Consider the following 26,112-nt stretch of genomic DNA (forward strand, 5'->3'; position numbering starts at 1 on the left):
GGCCATTAGCGTGCCCATTTTGGTCTGTACAGGGCCCTTACGAGCTGTAGAGGGTCCATTATTGGCTGTAGCTCCCATCATTCTGGCCTGAAGAGCATTCTGGCCTGTAGAGGGCAATTGCTGACTGTGGCGGACCGATTTTGACCTGTAGGGGCCCTTGTGGGCTGTAGATGGCCCATTCTGACATGTGGAAGGCCTGTTACCGACTGTGGAAGGTCCATCATCTACAGGGCCCCTTCGCGGTTGTAGAGGACCCATGGCTGGCTGTAGAGTGCGTATTCTGGCCGGTAGAGGGCTCATTCTGGCCTCTCATTAGCCCGTTCTATGACCCGTAGAGGAACTCATTCAGGCCTGTAGACGGCCGTTTCTGTCCTACAGACGGCATATTATCGACTATAGAGTGCCCGTTCTAACCCATAGTGTTTCCATTCCGCACTGTAGGGGGCCGATTCCAAATGAAGAGGGCCTATTATTGACTGCGGCAGGCCTATGTTGTCCTGCAGAGGACCCATTTCGATCCTATGGGACCCATTCTGGCCTGTGGAGAGCCCATCATTGTTCGTAAAGGGTCCATTCCAGCTTGAAGGAGGCTCACTTTTAACACTAGGGGGTCATGTTGACGTTTTGGAGTTTGTTCTGCCCACCTTGAACATAGTTCCTGCGCCCCTGGTCGCCAGACCTGTAAGCATACCACTGCGGGCGGCACGTCTACCACGCCCAATTGCGGTGTTCCACTGCCAGCGAGCGGCGGATTTTAGCGCGCTGTTTGTGTGGCGTTCGCCCGACGCCGCCGGTGTTTCCGGACTGGGCATTAGGTGTGAAACGTGGCGAGAATTCGGGAGGGCTGCCGAGAGCTCCGCTATCGTCGCCACCCGCGGCGCACGCGCGGACAGCTCAGCGTAACATGGCTATGTGGTGCTCGGAGAATTATTATACGACTCGCGTGCTGTCGGGGTAGTAGCGTGTCGGACACTTCTCGCCTTACGATGGGTGTAAATGTTACGATTGCTGGCGGTGCAATCTCTCGCTCCAATTGCAGTGGTGACGTCAGCAGGCCGGTAGATGGGTTTGGACTCGTGTCTCCACAAACGGTGGGGAGGGGGGCGACAATCCTGCCCGCTGAACTTAGCTGCTTTCGGGGAGGATGATTGAAAATATGTGTTGAGTGCATGTGCCTGCCTGCCCTGGGCAGAGAAATGTGTGGGATCCACACATTTTCAGCGCGGCAGGTTTCTGCACTGTCGGCAGGTCTCGCCCCTGAGGGTCCCTTTGCCCGTCCAGTCACTGACTCCTGACCCACGGCTGACTCCGCTGACCTCGCTGAACCCGGCGCGCCTGCTGCCCGCAGGGTCTCGGCAGAGTGACCTGAAGGATGAGAGACGGCGGGCCCAGATTACTGTGGCCAGGCAGGTGCTCGAAAGGTCAACCATGATGCTTCTGACGTCTTCCAAGGTGAGCCCGGCCGGGGCGTGACGAGTCTCGCGCACGTGCAGTGCATGCCAAGCAGGAGTTGTGCCCGCCGCGGAAGCCACGCCGCCGCGATCGCTGCGGGCGGCATCGGGATGACGTCATTCGCGCTGAATGAACGCGGCCGTGCGCGTAAATGGTTGACGCGTAATGTCACATCGTCGAGCGGCGTTTGCTTGCAGAATGCAGGAAATCGCAGTCCAGCGGACCACTGCGTTTGGGGCGTCTAGCCAAGCGCGGATGGTGTTGAGGTGTTCAGGCCGCTGCTAAAGCGGTCTGCTTGCAGTGACATGTCTTGTGTTCGGCCAGATCTGCGATACAGGAATTTGATACGGAAGGAACGAAAATGTTTCGCAATGGTGCCATGCCATTTTTCTTGCTAGTGGGATAGCGATGTGGTCGCGTGTCACGACGCATCGACAGCAACCCGTCAGAAGTGCTTGGCCTAGTAGACACGAAATGGCCTCGATGTTGATATTGCAGTGATGTGTTTGCCATAGTCCACTGACAAAATCTCCAAACCTACCAAAACTTTTCCCAAAGCTGAAACGCAAAAATTGTCCTAAAATTTGCAATCTTAATGAATTTTTCAGGGAATTTTCCAGTGGGATTTTTTAAATATCCTCAAATGAATGTATCAGACATGTATTGGAATGCACCATGATTTGAAACAGCCCTAAGCTCCTGGTACCAGCTTTTCCTACCAAGCGAAGCATGGCAAATATGTCAGTAGGATGTTTCAGCCAGCTTGAATCTTGCCCCAAAAGCAACTCTCGTTTGTTTCCTTTGTGGCACTACCTGTCAGCAAGTATACTCTAGCAATGCAAATATCACTGGGCCTTTAGTATTTATCCTTCATATATTGAGCTAATCCCAAAAACACGTACCAATCCGCGATTGAATTTTGCTCACGTGCTGTCCCAACAACATAGTTGATAAATTCGGCCAAATTTCAGTTTTTCAAAAACGAAATAAATGAACTTCACAGCAATACTCTACCCTTACAGAGACCTGATGTTGAAATATTACCTTCCGGTGGGTGTATCAGTCGACTGAACATTTTTGCATGATAGAAGAACGGATGTTCAAAAATCTAGATATGCAGTGTCATGACCCATACACAAACGTATGCACTCCATATTTGTTAGGACAGCAGCTGTGCAAAATGGGGTATGCCTAATATGGGTATCGGTTGTATTATTTTGTTAGGGTCCTACCCCCCCCCCCCCCGCCATGCTGAGTTGGGCCGCCCCGTCCCCAAAGTTGGCTTGGCTGGCCCCCAATATTTTTGGCTGGAATATTACAAAAGCGTAGGAAAACCTGGTCATTTCACAAAGACTATGTTCTTTGATCCTCCCTGGCAGTAGCGTCGTCATGGATGGCACAGCCGGGAACTTGACCCTGCACACCACCCCGACAAGAACGAAATTATTCTAAGAGATAAAAATGACGATATTGATTTTCAATCACCATTACTGCGTCCTACCGTATGCTATCAATAAGAATGATGCATGAAGTTATATTAAGCACTTGAATTACTTATTCGACTGCTCCAAGAAACAAAACTGATGCACAAACTCAGTTTGATGGTTACATGACGTCATTTAGGCTTCATATGATGAGTTAACGTTTTCAGTGAGCGGCCATTTTGGCGCTGAGGAGATGGTGCAAACCTATTAACCTCCGCCCATGGACCATCGGTGCGGAATCTCAGTGTACATTCTAGAGCACTTTAAGGATTGGATCAAGCCGCGAACCGCATTGGAAAGGATTAGAAATTTTCCCCAAAACATGGGTTCGGACCGGACCGGATTTTCAACTTTGCCAGCTCGCACAGATTGCACGGATTGAAAGCCAAGCGTATGTAAATAGTCACTAAAAAGTCCCTCAAAATCTTAATGTAGACGTCAACTCGGAAAGTGACTTTTAGACCAATGAAATCAGCACTTTCAGTTCCATGCAATGCACAAGCAGTCACATATTCCACGAACAAATTTTCTGATGAATAGATCACGCGGCTACATTGGCAGGAATGAGTGACATTCAGATATGCTGCTTTGGAAAATTAGAGCTCCCATTCCTTCCTCGGAAACTACCATATCTTATGATCTACTGCCCAGTATTAACATAACATATCTACCATTCCTCCTAATCTTCTCAGCAATCCTATTGAACCCCACCGGGTAACTGCATTTCAGAGTTGAAATACGGGCTAGGAACATGTTTTATTTGTGGCAAGCACATCATAGAGTCTTGGAATGCGAGCTACTCTCTGGGAAATATAGAAAGGTTTACTCCGTGGCGGCGCTGTAAGTTATATTTACCTAGTTGGTCAGCAACCATTTATGAGTTTAACAGCAGCTTCAAACTGAGTATGATGCTTCAACTGATCCATTTCCAGGTTTCCGACAGAACAAAGGATGTCATGTCCTCCCAATTATTTGCTAACGCACTTCCGCCCCAAATTAATGTATCTCAAAAAACGAGCACGTTGTCCTCTACAACCATGGGCCAAATGTAACTTTGTCACCAAAAGTGAGTTGATAATTCCTTGCATAAAATAAAGAACTTCGGTATTGGGTAGGTACTTGTATCGTGATGCTACTGGCGTGCGCCTGAGTCCGCCCCCGCTCGCGCCGCCAGTGCTGCTGTACCTCAGTACGCCGCTGCCCCGGCCGGCGGCGTACTGCCTGGGGCGCCTCCCGCCGGGGTCGGCGCCACCTGCTCGCCTCACGTGTTCAGACAGTTACCGTCCCGCAGCACCCGTGTCTGGTCTGAATGGCCGTGGTCTGAATGACCGTGGTCTGAATGAAGGGAGCGCGAGCAGATAGGACACGTAAGACTTGAATAGCACTTATTGATTTTTGTCCTCTCCTCTCACTTGCACAAATCGGGTGCTAGTAATGCACCTGCATACCTGCGATTCTCCTGCAATTATTTAGAAGCTCCAGCACACCTTACACCGAGTCAGGAAATTAACGTTGGTGAACATGCCACCCATTGCTGTCCAATCATGCCTCAAGTAAAGATGTGGTAAGATTTAGAAAGGCGTGTGGGACCATCAGAGCACACGGCAAGTGGCTAGTATCTATATGAGATGTCAAAGCACCAACGGTCATGACATGTGTTTGATGATGAGCGACAAGTGCCTAACTATCGTACCACGGTTTTTATGTGGGAAGATTCTTTATTTGTGTCTAGGGCACTCACTGCGTGTGAGAGACGTTACACACCGACTAAAACGCTGCGCTATTTTATTGAGAAGTCATGATGCCTCTCTTAGCGTGCCGAAAACAACATGGTAGAAATTTTGTTCCGTACTTTTGTCAATATGCATGACTTTTTTGGCTGTGTAAATGTGACTTCATGCAGCCGTACGATGCGCGGTTGCAAATAGAACAGTTCTGACATTTTTCCCAGTATGAGCAAAAAGGGAGATTTGGTAGCATCTGACATGTCGGCAATTAGGATTCAAAAATAACGCAACGGTTTCATTATCCTGGATGATAAAGCGACAAGTCAGCTGGGCCGAGGCCGCCGCTGCCACGGACACCACACACAACATACGCGGCACCCTAAGAGTCTGGAGGACGTGCCGATCCGGAGGCTCACTTGTCGCTCAAGGGAATTGATTGCATGTCGTGCCGTGATGAAATAAACATATTTATTGCTGCGGTCTGCTTCACTTGCTATGATCTAGGTGGACAAAAATGAGCAAGATTAACGTAACGGCACTTCAAAATACCCTCCCCCTTGCTTTGCACCGTACAGGACAAGCCGGTTGAACACAATCCTTGCCTGGCCTTAAGCCGGAAGGGAATCCCCCCCCCCCCCCATCGGAAGTGGGCTTAGATCCGTCTGGGGAAAAGAGAGGCCTTGCATTGACTCACCAAAAAAGCAGGCACCGCAGGCAGACGACTGGCACTAGTGGATGATAATGTTATGGTAGTCGGCGATCTAGCAGGAAATAATGAGTCGCAGTTGAGGCTGTTTTACAGTTGGTGTGTGAGAATGGACACACTCCTGAAGTAGCATGTATGAGGTGGGATGATCGTTCTAGCTATGCAGAAGGCGTACTAGTGGAAAGTCGTGCTGCGCTTGTAAACTGGGTGGCGCTGAAGCTGTTTAACGGCGTGTGCCATGTCTTACACTTACGTGGAGTCTGAAATGTCACATACTGTGTTCATTCTTTCAAGTTATTGAAACGAGAAGCGATTTTGGCTCGGCGATGTGCTGGTACTTGTGAATTTTGGGCCAAATGAGTTGTGATATGATTGATAATATGATGGGCCTTGTTTGCTCTGATCTTCATGCAAAATTGTATTCCTAAAAGGCACCAAGATTTGTCATGTGCGTTAGCATCTGCTGGTTTTTAGCAGCTACTTGCACATCTTTACTTGTACGAAAATCAGCCAGTTTCTTAAATTAAGATACTCAGATGGACCAACATGGCTGTTAAAATTTTTAAAAGTCGCTTATGTGGAGGCGGATTGGCATATCCATATGATACAATCTGCTGGTGGGGCGGACCGCACCGCATCAGAGTAATAAATCTGGAAAAGCGGATTGGCGGACGGATTGGACTTGGACCAGCCGGACTGGACTGGATCTCATCCTGAAAATTCCTTCCGTGAAATGTTCTATAACTTGCCACTCTCATATCACCGTTAACGCCCTCGTCCACATTTTAGCTCGTCTCTGACGTGTCCCCGCGCGCTGTTCCACTAAGACTGCCTGATGGCAGCAGCAACACGGCTATAACCGGGCCGAATGGGCGGCGCGCCGGCGGGGCCGCCCCGGGCTCGTCTCGCCTCAGAGAATGGGATGGGTCAGGCCCCCGCGGGCCGCCCGCTCCGGGTGATACTGGCGTGGAGCGTGGGAGCCTGGCACGCGCAGGCACCAGGTGCAGGTCGGAGATGGATGTGCTTCCAGCCAGTGATGAAGCGGGGCTTCGGACAGGCCGTGCCGGGGAGGGCTGACTGGAGGAGGCCACCGGCGAGGGCCGGCGCATGGAGGGGGGGAGGGGTTGACGTCAGTTGGGTGCACGCTCCCACCAGGCCTCACCTTCCGGCTGATGGGGTCAGGCTCCTCGCCGCCGCTTGTCTCGCTTGGGTTAAACTCGAGCTGGACCACAGAACCGCTGCTGTATCAGGCCAGTATCTCCATCGCCGACCGTACCCGGTTCAGAAAATTGGACTAAGCATCCTCTCATCTGAAAAAGCGCCATGCTTGCATAATGCTGCTTAGTGCATATGCACCGGAAGTATACTTCATTTGTCTGCATCCTTTCTTTCATAACTGCAAATAATTAGTGAAACGAAGTTTTCCGTGGAAATCGTGAGGCGTACATAAACCAATCAATAACATGCTTGCAGGAGCCAGGCATGCGTCTGGTTTCGTCCTAGTGGAATCCATGCCGGACACGGCTCGCGCAGCATGATATTAACCCCAACTCATAACACCGAGAGGCTCAACACTACTTTCAGTTGATCTCAATTTGGACTCAGGAAGATGCAGCTTCACTCCGGAATTGATTCTGATTTAGGCAATTTAGTGACAGCATTGTAGAAGTTAAGGCGCCTTTTTGTGCGGCGTCTTAAAACCTGCACAAGATAATATTTTATCCATCGCATTGATATATCTAGTGGTTCGACTGCGCATAGTTAAAGCCGTAACATTATGAGTCGATTTTTCGTCGACACCAGTCTACGATTTGCTGACTCAGTAGCGGCTTCAACTTCTGCACATTGACTCGGCTCATTTCTTCTCTGACTCAGGCAAAAGACTCAGAGTCAGACCCAGATTGTTACCACAATAGGCTGCGACTCCACCCGGCGATCCTGACACCTGCCTAAATTCGCCCTGAGAAAATAGGGTCCAGGGGGGGGGGGGCGGGGGTGCTGACGCAGGCAGCCGGCCGTCGCGCCCACGGCCAAAGCCTGCGCGGCCGTTGGAAACCAGCGGAGGTCCCGCTGCCATTACCCGAGATCGGGCTCATCGCCATGCGATCGTGACGTGCGTGCGGGGGGTGGGGCGTCGGCCGCGTACGGGGGGGGGGGGGGGGCGGTCGCGTGCGGGGGTCGCCGGCCGCGTGCGGGGGGGGGCGCCGGCCGTGTACGGGGGGGGGGGGCGCCGGCCGTGTAAGGAGGGAGGCGGGCGCCGGCCGCGTAGGGGGGGGGGGCGCCGGCCGCGTGCGAGGGAGGGGGCGCCGGTCGTGGACGGGGGGGGGGGGGGGGCGCCGGCCGTGTAAGGGCGGTGGCCGCGCGTGACGGGGCGAGACGTGGTGACTGCACGGTCCGAAGTCTATTACGGACTAGAGGAGATGGGGTAGACAGAGGTGGCGGAGGGAGGAGGGGGCGAAGTGATGTTACGCAGCGGAGGTTCGTCATTGTCGGGCAGTGTGTTGGCTTAGGTTCTCACCCATTAAGGCGCCAGGATGATTAATACGCCGTCGTACCCAGACCACCAGCTTAAGCTCGGAAAATGCGCAAGGCACAAGCGTGTCCTAGTGCTACTAACAATGTGTCTTCGGAACATTGTTTATTTGTACATTTCCTGGTGCTGATTGCGCTGATGCTCCCTACCAAGTTTGACACATGGACCTGTTGGGACACAAATCAGTTTTGTTCTATTTCTGGCACTTGGGTGTGATAACGATAAGCCGAATAATCATATTTAACGACTGAGGCGTCATGCTGAGGAAATAATTTGATGGCGGGGATGGCGGAATAATCTTACCTCCCCCGCCCATTCATGCGCGTCTAAAGCAGTTTAGTTCATTTTATTTTGATCAACGATAACTAATTACTTAATTTTGTTTGCTTTATCGAGTAGCCAAATCCATTCATTTGCACCGAGACACGAGCCAAGGTTAAGTTGGTGGCGGTTGAGTCACCAACATCAACAGCAGCGCTCCCTCGTACAGGGAGCCGAACAGAACCTCTTGCTCTAGCCAAGAGCTGAAACCATGGTGGGATCACAAATGGTGATAGAAAAAGAATTACCTTTAGTAGAGCTGCACAGTAGTCACGTCCATTGCATGATATCCGTCAAAGGTGTGTTTGGCCTGGTGTGTCATTTTTCATTTTCCTCATTTTATGAAGCATCCCAACAAACGCAACTGAGGCACAACATCGCATTCGAGAAATCATTGTCAGGACGAGACACCTCGGAAAAGATATAACTCGACACCGCTCTGTTCAGACGCCGAGTGTGCGCCATTGTAGTGGACAGACTGATAGCCCATGCATATTACATAGATGCAATGAGCTGCGTGTTTTTGTACGCAGCTGTGTTGTTGACGAGCGCTCTGACAGCGACGCGTCCCGCAGGCGGTGCTGCGCCACCCCGACTGTCCCCGGTCACGTGACAACCGCGACACCGTCTTCTGCCAGATGCGGCGAGCCATGGATCTCATCCATTACGTGGTCAAAGGTGGGTCTGACTGGTGGCGTCGCGTCACCGCGCGGGGGCGCCGCTGAGCCGAGGTCACGGCCTATCTGGAGCTGAGGCTTCGCGCTCAGAGACCGCTCTAATCAGTTTGCCAGCTCTATCCGTGGTGTTCAGGGGGAGTTTGAGGCCAGGAAGAGCCTGTTGCGATGGCAGGAGCAACCACTTACTGGACATCGACATACCGCTGTCTTGTTGAGTGCGGGCTCTGTCCGGCACGATGTCACGCCGGTCCGCCTTCAGACGCCGCCTTCGCGACTCCGCCGCCCACGTCCCCTACCGCGAGAACGACGGCCGCGAGACGAGGGCGCCGCCGGCGGTGGCAGGGCCGCGCCGGGCCGCGCTGACTGTGGAGTAACAGGAGGCCCGCCGTGATGTCAGGGAAGCGAGCGGGCCGGCCGCCGCTGGTGACAGGGCCGCGCTGACTGTGGAGTAACAGGAGGCCCGCCGTGATGTCAGGGAAGCGAGCGGGCCGGCCGCTGGTGACAGGGCCGCGCCGGGCCGCGCTGACTGTGGAGTAACAGGAGGCCCGCCGTGATGTCAGGGAAGCGAGCGGGCCGGCCGCCGCTGGTGGCAGGGCCACGCCAGGCCGCGCTGACTGTGGAGTAACAGGAGGCCCGCCGTGATGTCAGGGAAGCGAGCGGGCCGGCCGCTGGTGACAGGGCCACGCCGGGCCGCGCTGACTGTGGAGTAACAGGAGGCCCGCCATGATGTCAGGGAAGCGAGCGGGCCGGCCGCTGGTGACAGGGCCGCGCCAGGCCGCGCTGACTGTGGAGTAACAGGAGGCCCGCCGTGATGTCAGGGAAGCGAGCGGGCCGGCCGCTGGTGACAGGGCCGCGCCAGGCCGCACTGACTGTGGAGTAACAGGAGGCCCGCCGTGATGTCAGGGAAGCGAGCGGGCCGGCCGCTGGTGACAGGGCCGCGCCAGGCCGCGCTGACTGTGGAGTAACAGGAGGCCCGCCGTGATGTCAGGGAAGCGAGCGGGCCGGCCGCTGGTGACAGGGCCACGCCGGGCCGCGCCGGGCCGCGCTGACTGTGGAGTAACAGGAGGCCCGCCGTGATGTCAGGGAAGCGAGCGGGCCGGCCGCCGCTGGTGGCAGGGCCGCGCCGGGCAGCGCTGGCTGTGGAGTAGGAGGAGGCCCGCCATGACGTGAAGGAAGCGAGCGGGCCGGCCGCCGCTGGTGACAGGGCCGCGCCGGGCCGCGCTGACTGTGGAGTAACAGGAGGCCCGCCGTGATGTCAGGGAAGCGAGCGGGCCGGTCGCCGCTGACGGCAGGGCCGCGCCGGGCCGCGCCGGGCCGCGCTGGCTGTGGAGTAACAGGAGGCCCGCCATGACGTGAAGGAAGCGAGCGGGCCGGCCGCGGCTGGTGACAGGGCCGCGCTGACTGTGGACTAACAGAGGGCCCGCCATTACGTCAGGGGAGCGAGCGGGCCGGCCGCCGCTGCCGGAATGGTCCATCGCCGCGCCGCTAAGAGGACGATCAATTCCGGCGATCGTTTCGCCGGCTCGACCTTCGATCGACGGCGGCGGGCTGCAGACGAGCGACGTGTGGAGGACAGAGGGGTAGGGAGGGGGAGAGGGACGGGAGGAGTGAGGGACGGGAGGAACGGCGGCGGAAAGGGGCGGGCCGGAGAGTGGAACAGCGCATCCTGAGATTAACTGACTGGAGAACGGTGGAGACTACTGTGGAGTGAGCCCTGTATATAAAATTGGGTGTGGGGGGGGGGGGGGTGGGGAATGCAGCGGCGTTTCTTAAACACTGGGCTGAAGGCTGAAGCGGAGTTGGCATTCGACTGAATCAGTTGAAAAATGAGCCAAAAACCTCGCTGCGATCGTGTGGCGCTTGCCGCTTGCTGCTGTCGTTGATGCAATCAATAACGGTGGGCCAGCATGTGGTCAAAAGAAAGCGTACGAAGTAGGGGCACTCCCTTGGGAGAAGTTAGTTCTAGTGCCTTCTGTTTTTGAGATCCTTCTGGAGCCTCGACTTAATGTGAGACATTGCAGCTGGGGTTTCGTTGGGGTGGGGGAGGGGAAAGGGAAAACCCTGCACTGAACAGGAAACCCTGCACCCACATGCTGTGCTTTTGCGCTATAATTAAGCTTGGGACGCATGTGTTGCTCCTGTGGTATGCGCATGTTCTCGATATAACAGGCTTATATGACGTATTGCGGGTAGTCTACCAGGCATGTCTGCAGCTTCAGCAGCCCTCTAACGACGCGATCTCGGATCTTTTTTACCTTGTACAGCCTGTGGGTAATGTGTCAAAACTGGCTGCCAGATGTTTGGAACCATAAAATGGAGGTAGCTGTTGCATCACAGACGCAAGCAAAAGAAGGCAATTTGTAGCTGTCTTACGTCGCCTCACGTTAGAGTGAAAGCAAGTGGTGGCCACTAGACTACATACATTGAGATTTCCTCCCTCACCATCGCTGATTTATACGCGCCCAGGTGGCCGGTGGGATACCCTTCGCTCGGATGGTGGGTCACTTTCACCGCCTGAGATCTCAGGCGCTAAGAGAGCTGGAGACACCAAATTTGCAGGGTGTGTTGGACTGTGCTAAACTCTCCCAGGTCAAAGCTTGAGGTTCTTAAGTTATGACATTTGGGTCAAATAAGGTCACACGAGGTCAGACCCCAGGTTGGTCTGCAAATCGTTCCCGGAACCAAGCTATCCGTTCTAAGCAAAATTTCACGCGCTCATTTCAGGCCAGTGACCTTGTTTGACCTCAAGAAGATCATGGAGACCGAATTTATAAAAGGCTGCTTTGAGTTTTGCGTTTGGATAACCGACAAAGATTACTCTAGGCAGAATGTTCCTATAAACAAAACGTTGACTCGGGGCATTTTAGGTCAGCAACCTATTCTGACCTTTCAGAAGTCCATGGAAGATGTATTATGCAGTTACCACTATCAATCAAACCAAAACGAGCACCAGAAGCTACGACATAGAGCAAGCCCAAGAGTAATAAAACCGCCTCCACTGATGGGCGGCCGGGTTCCACCGCGCGGCTCTGTGCCCTCGAAGTACCCGTGCACACCTGTCACCCCACCATCCCACGTCAGCCGGCCACGGCCCGCCCTCTCCGCCGCCGGTGGGGCGAGGCCGGCGCCGGCGCGCGCCCCTTCGCGCCGCCCGCTGTACATTTGGTGCGGCCGTTTGTCGGGGCTGAGTCGAAGGCGCGGCGGCTCGAGGCTGTGGCGCCGCTCCCGACCCGCCAGCCAAACAAGTCGATTCGTCAGAGTGCGCGTATCAATTCCGCTGAGCGGAGTTTAAAATATGAGTTGTTGTTGCTGGGCTTCAGTGATTTAAAACGGGGTTTCTCGAAGCGCCCGCATTCTGCAGATTGATATTGTGGTGCATTTGTGTGCGCGGAAGACCGCAATCAGTAGAAGTGGTGAGGTTGGGGGCTTTGGCGTTAGCGTACTCGGCGAGAGGCACTGATGATTTTATATTTCATGTCTATGGCCAGCTTTTTAAGCGCGTGTCCTTTTTACGTTCCTCGGGGAATTATGCACGTGATCTGAATGGTTTAACAGATCACATCAAACAGCTATTCGAAACAATGCTGGCAAAGGCGCGCCGACATGTCGGAAAGGCTTTTAGAAAGAGACTCTATCTAGGTCACTTTGCTTCCCCGCTACCTGGTAAACCCGACTTCGTGGTCGCCAGGGCGCCAACATGGCTACCTTACCCTTGTCTTCCTGAAGCGCAGGTCCTAAGCACGGCGACCGTCGCCATGCGCCCACCGTGCGCTTTAGCGCTCACCGCGTTGATGACGATGACCTTGTTGCTTTGTCGAAAAACAAGTTTTTATTATTGCTTCTTAAAATTATTTTCCTTTCCCGAGTTACAGGAGCCACCTCAGGTCGTACTCAGGATATCGTTTCAACCCATCTATTGGTGTAATGTCTGTGAACGCCGTCTTCACGACGAGTAAGGCAATGTTGGAGCCGAGGCCAGCACTCTTTGGCACCTCGAGCTGTCTGTGGCATCAAACCCGGTCTTCCTCACCTCGAGCTGTCTGTGACATCAAACCCAGTCTTCCTCACCTCGAGCTGTCTGTGGCATCAAACCCAGTCATCCTCACCTCGAGTTGTCTGTGGCATCAAGCCCAGTCTTCCTCACCTCGAGCTGTCTGTGGCATCAAACCCAGTCAACGCTGAAGTGCTAAATCAAGCATTGGTGATTGCGTAAAACACACTCCTGTGGCCGTCCATGCGCCCGTTTGTGGGTCCTTGGGTGCGCCTGTGGCCATCCATGCCGTTGGTAGACTTTGGGTGCGCCTGTGGCCGTCCATGCCCGTTGGTGGACTTTGGGTGCGCCTGTGGCCGTTCATGCCCGTTGATGGGGCCTTGGGAGCACCTGTGGCCGTCCATGTCGGTGGGACCTTGGTGCGCTACTCAGCACGTCCGTAGACTGGGTCCCCGTGTCCGGCATGTGATACGGGCTCGTGATGAGGCACTGCTGGGCTCACCTGATGGTCAGCAGCCTGTGGATTCAAGGTCACAGCGCGAGCCGAGCACTTGTACTTATGCAATTCTGTTGCCAGGATACCAGACTGGGATTAGATTATTCCGTTAGCACCGCTTGGATCGATCCCAATGAATGATAAGATGATCATGCTGATCAGCTCAACCCCGTCCGTGCTCTTCGTGTAACGGTTGGACATTAGGTAGATAATATTCCTTGTTCATGAGCTTTTATGTCCTCTCGACTTAGAGTTTGTCAGTTCATGAGACACGGCGAAATGTGTTTTTCCACTTATCGAATGTAAGCTGTTTTGTAACTCGGTTATCTCGTTTCGCCTACTGAAGTCATGATATGCATGTCAGCTATATAGTCATATATGTCGCGGTTTTATCTTTGTTAGATGTGACCGTCATCGCGTGTTGAAGTTTTGCCAAGAGGGCTCCCAAAATGTCGCGTGTCCACAATTCTGACGTCGGCGTACTTTTCGCCTTTTCGCAGACGGTATCCTGGACACGGTGGTTAACTCGCAGAACGGCCACCAGGGGGCAACGAGTCGCCTGGACGGCCGGTCCACCGAGGACTGGGACGCCAATCATACGCTCACCCGAGCTATACAGAGGTGGGTTATCAGTAGACGCACTCCGTCTGAGCGATACGGATGCACGCTCACCCGAGCCATACAGAGGTGGGTTATCAGTAAACGCACTCCATCTGAGCGACACGGATGCACGCTCACCCGAGCTATACAGAGGTGGGTTATCAGTCAACGCACTCCGTCTGGGTGATACGGACGCACGCTCACCCGAGCTATACAGAGGTGGGTTATCAGCAAACACACTCCATCTGAGCGATACGGATGCACGCCCACCTGAGCCATACAGAGGTGGGTTACCAGTAGACGCACTCCGTCTGAGCCACACGGACGCACGCTCACCCGAGCTATACAGAGGTGGGTTATCAGTCAACGCACTTCGTCTGAGCGACACGGATGCACGCTCACCCGAGTTATACAGAGGTGGGTTATCAGTCAACGCACTTCGTCTGAGCGACACGGATGCACGCCCACCTGAGCCATACAGAGGTGGGTTACCAGTAAACGCACTCCGTCTGGGTGATACGGACGCACGCTCACCCGAGCTATACAGAGGTGGGTTATCAGCAAACGCACTCCATCTGAGCGACACGGATGCACGCTCACCCGAGCTAAACAGAGGTGGGTTATTAGTAAACACACTCCGTCTGAGCGATACGGATGCACGCTCACCCGAGCTATACAGAGGTGGGTTACCAGTAAACGCACTCCGTCTGAGCGATACGGAGGTGGGTCGATACTAAGCACACACTCCTCTAGAGTCGGGAAAGGTTGAGAAAAACCATCCTGACGGTTGTCAAACAAGACAGCTGAGCTACTTTTTCTCTGAACTGTGCGAAGCTTCAGGAGAGCTTCACGCTGTGCCACCACTCGTGCTATGCGAAAGCCGGCGTCGGCGCAAACACCATACGAGCAGGATTCTCTCAGACTTGAGGAGCCTAGAGCTGGTGAGCTCCTCAAAAGTAAATCCATGGGACAATCCGGGGGGGGGGAGGGGGCAAACGACCTGGATCTCAAACCTCGTCATCATCTTCGAGACAGTGAACAGCCCTCGACAGCAGTAACGAACCCGGAAGAAGGTACGGATGCCCGAGATAATCATGGCTTCAGCGAACTGTTGAAACGGTCCGCGCGGGCTGTGGTGGTGGAAGACCGCTCGCGACGTCCTGGGCGATAACTATGCTACGATTAATCAAAATGGTTTATGGGCCTTATTTGGCGTATGAGGCATGTCTGAGAGAGCCAGTAAGCCCAGCGTGTCATGGGTTCCCTGAGATCTCCGAGGCTCCCCGCGAGGGTGATGGACTTCCGAAATGGGCCACCACCTTCGTCACCCTACCAACCGTTTTATGAATACATCGGAGCTATTCAGGATATATTCAAACATGAGTCAAGTCCGGTTGAAATGAACGCCACCATTGCGCTTGACCTCGTTTTCTCATTTTCCCAAATGTTGAACGGTCCGAGATCCACGACGGCACTACACAAGATCACGAACTACCCAATGTCCGGTAAACCTGAACGGAATCCCAGGCAGGAGCTCTCCACACCGTGTATTTCCAAAGCGCATCTGGACCGCTTGCGAATCCTTCCCCTTGCCAAGCCCGGTCAGGGACATTTTGAGCTCTGTTGCTGACGGTTCCACGCACCTGCTCCGACGTCTTCAGGCCCTCCTGCCATCCTGGCCGTCAGCGTGCCTACAGGGCCCTGTGATTTAGATGGGACTTATCGGCTTCCTCCGCCGTCACCGGCCCGTCCGTGCAGTTCTGCCACTGACTATTGACGCCGCTCCGACTGGCCCGCGCGAGTTCGGCAGACGAAGACGTGCCTCCGACGCCTAGCCACGACGAAGCCCGCCGGCCGTTCGGCAGCGGAGTGCCGAGCCGACGGCATCATCTGCCTGTACGAACGGCATCAGATGTGTGTATCTGTCAGGCCGGTATCGGCTACGTGCACCCGCCCGGACGATATCGGGTACGGGCGCCCGTCCGGACGGCATCGGCTACCGGCACCCGCCCGGACGACATCGGGTGCGGTCGCCCGTCCGGACGGCATCGGCTACGTGCACCCGCCCGGACGACATCAGGTGCGGTCGCCCGTCCGAACGGCATCGGGTGCGGTCGCCCGTCCGAACGGCATCGGGTGCGGTCGCCCGTCCGAACGGCATCGGGTGCGGTCGCCCGTCCGGACGGCATCGGGTGCGGGCGTCCGGCGGCCGCAGCGGCCCAGCCGGCGCCGCGGGATCGAACCGGAGAGCCCTCTGACGTCTCGTTCGAAAGGTCACGAAGACGTCACCAGCTTGATGGCCGTGGCGGATGGGTTATTGCCAGGAGCGCGAGCCTCGCGAGCGAGCCCACGGGACTGCGCGGCCGCCGTCGGCCTTTGCTGGTACAGATGTCCCATGACTGGCGGAGTGGCTCTGGTACGCTCGTGACGGACACGTTCGGGTGAGGCTGTGGTGGGGTCCGAGCGGGACAGGTTCCGGAACAAGACTGCGCTCAGTCGAAGCGACGCCGTGCGACGAAATGAGGCGCCAGCGATCCCCAGCGGCTACAAAACTGTAGGCGGTCACGTAGGGCGGTCGACGCGGCGGGAGGATGGTGCTTGTGAACTCGGATGATGGAATTCGTCGCGCCTTAGGCCGTTGGGAAACCACGCCCATCACTCTGCACTTCATCTCTGCATTTCTCTCGCCCCCCCCCCCCCCCCCCCCGCCATCAGCAGACATCTCCGGCAGTGTTCACGACGGCGTGGCGTCGAGGCCGCGCCGGGCGCAGATGCTCGTCCGACACATGCCGTCCCCCCCCCCCCCCCCAACCGGCGTGTCAGCAACATGACCTGGCGGAGGGACGGCGTCGACTACTTACCGCCGTCGGCGCCGCCCGGAGCCTATCACGCCGCCCTAAGTCGGCCAGGCATGTGTCGCATCCGCTATCATTGTGTCGCCTGATTGAGCGGCTGGAGAAGTGTGGGAGTGGGTGGCGAGATGCGGGTCCTAGAGCCGGTCCTGCTGTGGGCGTCCCGGACATGGCGCTGAATAGGTATGCTGGTGGGCTGTAACAGCCACTCCCGCGCTCAAGCGCTGGGATGGTAGCGTCGTCGTGGCATGCAGACTTTCTTGACGCGCTCCCGGATGGCGTAAGGGCCGGAGTGATGTTAGAGCAAGCAATGATCCCCTTCCCTCACTATCTTCTTCTTCAGTAGACAACTGACAGCAGTTGACAATTGAAAAGTCAATCTTTTGACGTATAAGTTTATATATATATATATAGAGAGAGAGAGAGAGAGAGAGAGAGAGAAGAGAGAGAGAGAGAGAGAGAGAGAGAGGGAGAGAGAGAGAGAGAGAGAGAGAGAGAGAGCATATATATATATATATATATATATATATATATATATATATACATATATTGAGAGGCTGGAGAAGTGTGGGAGTGGGTGGCGAGATGCGGTCCTAGAGCCGGTCCTGCTGTGGGCGTCCCGGACATGGCGCTGAATAGGTATGCTGGTGGGCTGTAACAGCCACTCCCGCCGTCGGCGCCGCCCGGAGCCTATCACGTATATATATATATATATATATATATATATATATATATATATATATGAATGCATGTCGGGAGCAGGTTTTCTCTTATACATTGTTGGTTGTATACCACAGCAAATCCCGCGTTTATGACCTTTGCGTTTATTCAAGGCTTTGTATCTATCCTACGTTCGCCGTTTTCGGCGTGTCGATACAAAATACTACCAAAGTATATCTATTTGCTGTACGTTTCGATCAGTTCCTTCGATCAGTTTCATAGCAATTTTACGAGGTACGTACGAGGTACCTCGGTACCTTAGTACCTTTACGGTACGAGGAGTGTGTGCAGATGACATGGATGACTCCGTCCCCAGGTACGAATGTGGGTGAAGGTGACGTGGATGGTACCATCCGTAAGCGCGAATGCCGTGTGAAACTGACTCGGATGCTGCCGTCCCCAGGTACGAGGAGTGTGTGGAGATGACGCGGATGACGCTGTGTGGCGCTACCTACCGGGAGCGGCTCTCTTCCCTGCTGGAGACCATCTCGGAGAGAGCGCAGGACTTCACGGACTCGGCTTACACGCCGCACCAGGCGCGCGAGCACATCCTGCTGCTCTGCGAGCGCGCCAAGCTCGAGCTGAACCAGCTGCTACGTGTCGGCGTCGCTATGGTAACCACGCCAGACCAGCCTCGCTGTCGGAGTGAAACACGATGTGATGCGATGGCCGGAAGGGCGCTGAGACAATTTTTTAAACGTATTACTCAAGGAAGCGATGGCAGAATGTTGCCGATAGATGGATTTGGTCATTAGCTAATGCATAGAACTTCTATGAAATGTTACATAAAATGTTGTACGCTATATATGTATTATATTACTCCCTGAGTTGTAACTTGCTATTCGAGCCGATGCATTTACAATACAACTCGAACGCTCTGGTTTACACACAAACAAAACATCGTGCTCTCAAAGACGTGTCAAATGAAAAGTCATCTCAGATGTGCGTAGGTTATAATTAAGTTCTACATGTTGGCAGTTAATATATATATACCAAGTATTTGCAGCTATTTGTTGGCTAGTTTGATGCGCAAGGGCCTAGGACAAGTACGTACATTTTACTTGAGTTATAATGACATCTTAAATTCGAGCCGCCTAGCTCATTGTGGCCATCAAGATTTCTGGAGGCTGTCTTTTTGGCACCACTGATAGCGAGTTCATGGGGAATTTAGCATCAAGAAGCGTTATCCTCTAGACGTGCTGTGTGAACTGGAAAACATTTACATGCAAGCTGTTCGATTAAGCGGGGTTTCCCTGCAACATAACACCACCACTACCATTACACATACATCTTTCGGTTAACATGAAAAACACGCTTTTGAAGCTGAGAACAGTCAAGCAATACGGGTCGGGACCGGGCCTAACCGGGAAGCCCCGACGTTCCAGCGGCAGGAGAATTAGGATACTGATGGGGGAGATCGTTCAGTTGGAATACCAAACTACGGTCTAATGTGCGCAGATGGTAACTGTCACTCGCGCGCAAACCATGAATCATTCCGTATGGGTGGCTCGTGATATTTCAGCCACCAGAGCAGATGAATGATGGAAAAATTGTGCGGCGCAGGCGAATGCAGAGAGGGAGGGAGAGGGAGAGGGAAAGGGAAAGAGAGAGGGGGGAAGAGAAAGAGAGAGAGAGAGAGAGAGAGAGAGAGAGAGAGAGAGAGAGAGAGAGAGAGAGAGAGAGAGAGAGAGAGAGAGAGAGAGAGAGAGAGAGAGAGAAGAGAGGAGAGAGAGAGAGAGAAGAGAGAGAGAGAGAGAGAGAGAGAGAGAGAGAGAGAGAGAGAGAGAGAGAGAGAGAGAGAGAGAGAGAGAGAGAGAGAGAGGAGAGAGAGAGAGAGGAGAGAGAGAGAGAGAGAGAGAGAGAGAGAGAGAGAGAGAGAGAGAGGAGAGAGAGAGGAGAGAGAGAGAGAGAGAGAGAGAGAGAGGACAATGACGTGGCATAGGAACCCCGTTTAATGCTACTAGCATTCACCTAAAATGCTCGTGTTTTTCCAATACTGTGGTCTTATGTCCCAAATCGCTTATATAGGAAATGCATCGATCTCTGTGATTTAAGCTGCTAAACCTGATCGGACCCAGTCAGCCATTTTCATACAATCTCATTTGTGAATAGCGCGCGAATCCCGCATCAATGAGCGTCCACCTGTTCAATTATTATGAAAGGGAGAGTTTCCAATACCTTGACCCAGCTTACTGCTAAGGGTTGCCGAGGATGTTCGTCTCTATTATTAACTTGGTTCTAACACCAGCGTGATAACAAGTTGTAACTTTCACATTCTGTTGAGGCTTTGTTCGCTCCTCACTTTACGAGAAGTACTGGTTTGACTTTCCAGTAATTGCTTAGATTATTTCCCGTTGCATGTAGATTGGCTCATCTATGAAGTTCGCATGCACTGACGCAAATTTCGAATGTCAGAAACTTCAGATGAAGCTTGAGGACAGTGCAGCCTGGTAAGTAACAAGCATGTTCTCGTTGCAGGAGAATCGAGAGTCGACTTCGCCGACGGCTGAGTACGATGAATCGATAGGTAACGTGCTCAAGTCTATGAGGGAGCTGAGGTCAAACTTCCAGGCCATCGCCATGGAGCAGGTAAGCCTTGGTTGCTGCCTCGGCTGCATCGCAGGGTTCAAGCGGCCGGGTCACTTATCTGCAGTGTCACGTCAGCCCAATTTGGAGCATTTTCACTGGACGGTGCCGGGGTGAGCATGCCTAAAGCACGCAAGAGCTGCTCTCCAGCGGCGCCCCAGCGGACCTGATCAGCCAGAGTCCCTCCCTTCCCCTCTCCTTAGCACAGGAAGAGGCGCCCACCGCCACCGGTCGGGGTCCCTCCGCCAGCAGCGCGAGAAACCCCAGAGAATTACTCTCATGTTCCTTGCGCGACTATGTTGCTACTACACCGTTGTCGGTTTCACAATATTTGGCAACCCACGCAAACGAACGGGAGGATCTGCGAGCCCTCACCATTCGCACTCCAGACGGTTGTCGCAGAAACCCTACTTCGCAGTCCCGGCTTGCTGCACCCTGACCCCCTGGAGCCGTGGAAGGATAGATGGAGGCATAGTTCCACTTAAGACACCTTTGCATAGTGTCCTTCATTGATCTTCAAACTGGTGCGCCCGTAAAGGTCGCAATATCATATCACGAATCACAAGCCGCACCGACCTAACATTCATGTCCGTTGCAAAAGTCCGATCAAGCCGAACGCTTAGCTCTGGAGTTGACAGACAGTTTCACACCCACCTGTCGTCTGGCAGCGGCCCGTGACCCAACGCGTCCTATGTGACCTGCGTGTAAGTCTGACTGCGACTGATGTAACCCGACCTAGGCCTCGGAACTGATCCGGGGGGTCGGGGACGAGGGCGAGGTGATATCCGGCATGAAGGGAGCCGCTCTCGCTGTCGACACGGATCGGCTCGAGGAGTTCTGCTTCCGGTTCCAGGAGCACAGTGACCACGTGCAAGAGGTAAGTCTGCACCGCGCCAGGACGCGGGGGATCAATGTCGTCGGTAGAAACAAGCTAGGGTCCAGGTGAGAGGTGAAAATGAGAGGCTAGCAGTGACCAGATGGCAAGCAGAAGAGAGGGAAGGCGGAAGGAACAGGGAACAGTAAGAAAGTTGGGAAGAAGGAAAGAGAGATAGGGGGAGAGAGAGGGGGAGAGAGCCATCGCCGGGAATGATACATTTGCGTGCGCGTTTCTTGCCGGTCCTGTTTGTATGTGTGGTGGCACATCCATTACAGTAAGTGACACGCCTGAGGGGGATGACGGATCTTGCTGACGTCATACCGTGTCTCGCGTTCCGTGCTGGGAATAAGCGATCTGTGCAGCTCACAGGCGGCTGGGGAGCGCGGCCCCGGATCCGCCGCTGGAAAAAACGAAGCCATGCACGCCCGATAATCACCATCATTCTCTGTCATTTCCTGGCATGCACCACTGAAACACGTTGTTGACGCTGATTGTGTTAAATCACGTGCACACTTTAACTTGCCATCCTGTTCTGCTGTCGAGGACCTAAACACTTTGACACCCTCTTGACAAACAAGAACTGCCTTTACGAAATTGTCGCTCGGGCGAAGACGCTCTTCAACTTCGGGATGGCAAATTGGGAGGGCACCCTTAACTTCACCTGAACAAATAAACACGCCGGGCCGGGTTGAAGAGTTGTCCGTTCCACTGCCGCGCCATGCCGCCGGCCAGGCCGCTGCGGGCGCGGCGGTGAGAGTCAGTCGCCGCAGCTGCCAATGAGAGGCTGACGCCGGGCGACGCTGAGCCGGCCGACCTCACGGCGGCTCTATTTTCCTATCAGCGAGACACGCGGCTGCCGCCGGCCGGCCGGTCGGCTGCGGCTCGGAGACAGTGCCGGCGGTTCCTGGAGCTGCTGCAGCCCCTGCCGGCCTCCAGCGATGGGATTTAGGCCCCTCACTTCCAATGATGGGATTTAGGGGACGGTCCCCGGGGAATGAGGCGGCTGATCCGCCGTTTGATGGCGAGCGATGGCGCTGAATGCTGTTCGGTGCCGGCGGGATACGGTGCAGCGCATTTGATGCCGTTGATCAGGACACGGGATATGCCACGTGCAGACCGCAAACTTATTCAGTCTTTGATATTGGTAATATTCAATGCATTGGCTTCGACATGTCAGTCTCCGATAACGCTCTCTGCTCTGAATCAGCATGATCTGCCCTGCTTGGGCCCTTGCACGACTGCTGTCCGCTTTTCACTTCGGCACTTTAACTGAGCGCCCGCCCAATACTCGAACTGAGACTAGCTGATTTGGCCTTTCAAGACTTAATACCCGAGCCAATACAGCATTTGCACTTTAGGCCACGTTCCACCTCGGTTCCAGGTAGTTCCACGTCTGCTGTAACATGACAATGGAGTTAACGAATCGGGCCAAGGCAAGACATTGGGTGTCAAACGCAGCACCGCACGTGACTCACATTCCACCGGCGGTGTAACGGATAACCACGTGATATTTCAGGTGTGTAAGCTGTTACGTCACGTGGCGCCAACGGAAACGCTTCAGATCGCGAGCAAATACTCGGAGATCAATCTGCGATTGTACGGGCCGCAGCTATTGGCCGCCGCCCACATTGTGTGCCTTCATCCAAACTCCAAAATAGCCAAGGAAAACTTCGAAGGTGCGTGACGTCATAGCAGCGAGCCTTCGGCGCCGAGGCGTGGTACCATAGTTGATCACCTAGATGGAGCTGGTTGCGAGCCGGATATAGGGGCGACTATTTGTGTTTTTTCTTGCTTTAAGAGATGATCGTGCCATGATTTGAAGGCAAGAAATATCGACAGGAAAAGAGGGAAATAATGATCAGAAACATCAGAAACCAGCAAGCATTCACAGACGATGATTTGCCGCTGTTTTAGTTCTGATGATACGCGGCTGTCGTTTGTTACACATCATTTATGCAGTGAAAAGTGAAAGCATGTGCTCATACATCTATCTGTTGAAATCATCGCCCTGTGTCTTTCTGGCGTGTGCAGCGTTCGCGGACATGTGGCTGAACCTGGTGGGGGACGTGAAGGTCGCGGCGCGCGAGGTCTCCGAGTGCCTGCGGACGGCAGGCCGACCGGCCCAGCAGCCCGTCTACATGTCGCTGCCGAGGCCGGGCAAACACGGCACCACACCCAAACAGGTCAGGCGGCCCGGACAGCCGGCGGCGGGTCGCAGGTCGCACCAGACCCACCCACCCGCGGGGTTCCTGGTCGGGCCACGCGCGAACACTAGGGGGACGCACGTCATGAATGAACGCTTAGACGTGCGGTAGTGTCTCTTGCACGACATTTCTCTTGGAGATGTCGGCTCCGAGAGGAGGCCTTAGTTAACCGACCTTTGCCTCCTATTTCTCCTACTTCGTGGCCGCCCGGTCTTAGCCCGGACGACTTGGAGCGGGTTGGCGGGAAGCTTCGTGCGCGTCGATCATTATCCAGGCGCTGTTTGTGTATTTCGATATGGTAGCACAGAATAAGGAAAGAACATCACAGCTTGTATTCGTTGCACCTGTCAGCCGCCCCCTGCTTAACTTGATCTGACCGAGCCTTGCGCGAGATATTCCTCAACAGGCCACAATAGCTCTATCATCTACGCTGGTTTCCGCCGACGGACGCCCTGAGAACCTCCAATATTAGCCAGCTGCTTCTCAGCTCAAACCCTAAAACAGGAATGCTGAGCTGGGCTCCGAGGCCTCCCACTGAACTATCGGCGGTCAGTCGCCACAAATCAGCAGCTATTGGTAATGCAGTGCACCCAAGCCTCGTTAATTCCAGATTTGACGTTCCGCCACACATGGCTGCCATGTGGATTGTTGAGGGCTGCGCCCGATGGGAGTGCTGAGAGCTTCCGCCGCTAATTGTGTTCGATGCAACGGGCCGTGTTTTACACCGCACGTCACCCCCAATGCGCTGCTCTAGGGTTCTGATACGTCACCGCCACGAACGACCGCCCTATGGTTGGCACGTGGGTGAGTCTCGAATATCTCGATCACTTGGGGCATGTATCTGGTCAGCAATGATCGGGCTCTTCGCGAGACTCGCAAACTGCACGGTGATCGTTTTCGAACTGATTCGAGTTTGGCACTCCCCTCGGCGCCGTCACATCGAACGTGCGGACAGAGTGCTGTCCACCATTTTCCTGCTCCACGCCGCGCGGGGCCGTGCTCGGCCTGCGCGCCGCGTCGCTCGGGTCGAAGTTTCCCAGACCCTCGGCCGGTGCTGGGCCGATGTCGGAGATTTACGCTCCTCTTATGAAAACACAAATGGCGCCGTAGATTCGCCTCGAGCGGCGGCTTGCGGGGCTTATTCCTGGGAGCGGCGGCTCTGGGATCTGCCCTGCAGGGGCTTCATCAGCACGTGCTGGTCGGAGAACGAACCTGATGAGACTCGGAGACAGTTCGACTGCCGTCAGTCCGGTAGCAGCACGCACGGCCATATCTGGGACCAGATCCGGGACTGACTCTTGCGCGGACGGACGGCGAGTGGTCAGCCATTTGGCTAGGGGACGAAGCTGATGAAATCCAGGGGCGGTTCAGCTGCTGTCATTTCAACAATATTTCAGGCTGCAGTGCCACGAACAGAGTCTGGTATTGGTTCTGGCGAAGAAAGGCAGATGGTCAGACATTTGTTTGCGCGGCGTTTTATAAGCGCAAGTAGGAGATATTGGAGGAGATGATGTGCGAAAACGTGTCAGTTAAATGCGGAGCCCCACGGGCATTTTGCAGAATCTCGCGGACATTTTACATGCATATGTTCTTCTTATTGGCGTCATCTCCTGCGGCCTTTACACCCGTTATTTTGTTCGCGATAAACAATGTCACTTTCTGACAGTTATGACCATGTAAAGTGACTCTTTTTATTATCCATTTCAATTGCTTTTGCACTTATTCCTCGGGGCTATCCTTCCTCGACGTAGGCCGATCCAGACCCTTGGTCAGCAGTTTCCCAGCTGCGACGTTTCCAAGCCCATGGAGTTTCTCCTGATGTCCCCTTGGCTGAGGCCATTCCTTTAAATCCACTGTAGCCGTTAGCTCAGCGACGGTCGGGTTCCCCACGTCGACTCAGGACTCTCCCCCAACGCCTCAGAAGCGGTGCCAGCACATCTTCCCTTTACACAAAAAAACCGCTCCACACCGCGGTATTTTCCCTGACCGGCCGTTTCCCCAGCGGACGTTCCGCGCCAGCAATTGGTTTCCTGCAGCAGTTGTCTGCATTCGCTCAGCTGTTCCTCCTAGCGGCTGACGTTCCGCGCTGGTGGGCACCATCCCGACGCGGCCAGCGACTTTACCCTCCGCTGATCACAGGTACGGCCGGGCCCGCTGGACCAGGAGGAGCAGGCCAAGATCTCCAAGTCGGGCCTCGAGATGAAGCTGGCCAACGACGAGATGGCCGCCGAAACGGACAAGTGGCAGGAGGCCAGCGACGAGGACAACGACATCCTGCGCCGCGCCAAGGCCATGTCGCAGATGGCGCTCGGCATGTACCAGTTCACACGGGGCGATGGCATTCTCAAGACCACGCAGGACCTCTTCACGCAAGCCGAGTACTTCACTGAGGAAGCCAACCGGCTCTACAAGGTGGTGCGACAGTTCTCTTATCAGGTGAGCGGTCGAGGTGGGCTGACGGTGGGAGGGGATGCGACAGGGACGATGCCAAAGGTGACGCGCTTGGTATGACGGACTGTCTCGTTTTCGTTGAGTTTATTTGAACATTGTTTCGCAGCAATGACTCGTAAGTTACTGTATTCAGCATGGTGAGCACTGATATGAATCACTCTGGCTGGGATAGTTCCTTGAAGGGATCGTTCCACATTTCTATGTGGTTTATATTTGATTTTACGCTTACACATGATTGATTTTTATATTATATGATTGCTATATTATTATTCTATTATTATATTATACTGCATTATATATTATTAACATATTACATATATATTACTATATTTATATTACATTTGTCTATGAGTTTGTTGCATGGGGTTTTGGACCCCTGCCTTCGTTATGAATTTCGAGCCTATGTCGGCTACAGAGAAACCCGTAATGGGGTTT

The 26,112-nt window shown here is 54.3% G+C and overlaps 1 pseudogene; it reads left to right on the plus strand.

Annotated features, from left to right (window-relative positions):
• The window catches only part of LOC119089347 (alpha-catulin-like), a 65,453-nt pseudogene that overhangs the window by 29,345 nt on the left and 9,996 nt on the right, over positions 1–26,112 (plus strand).

This window comes from Pollicipes pollicipes, unplaced genomic scaffold (assembly GCF_011947565.3).
Source record: "Pollicipes pollicipes isolate AB1234 unplaced genomic scaffold, Ppol_2.1 Scaffold_3087;HRSCAF=3621_pilon_pilon_pilon, whole genome shotgun sequence".
NCBI classification, from domain to species: domain Eukaryota; kingdom Metazoa; phylum Arthropoda; class Thecostraca; order Pollicipedomorpha; family Pollicipedidae; genus Pollicipes; species Pollicipes pollicipes.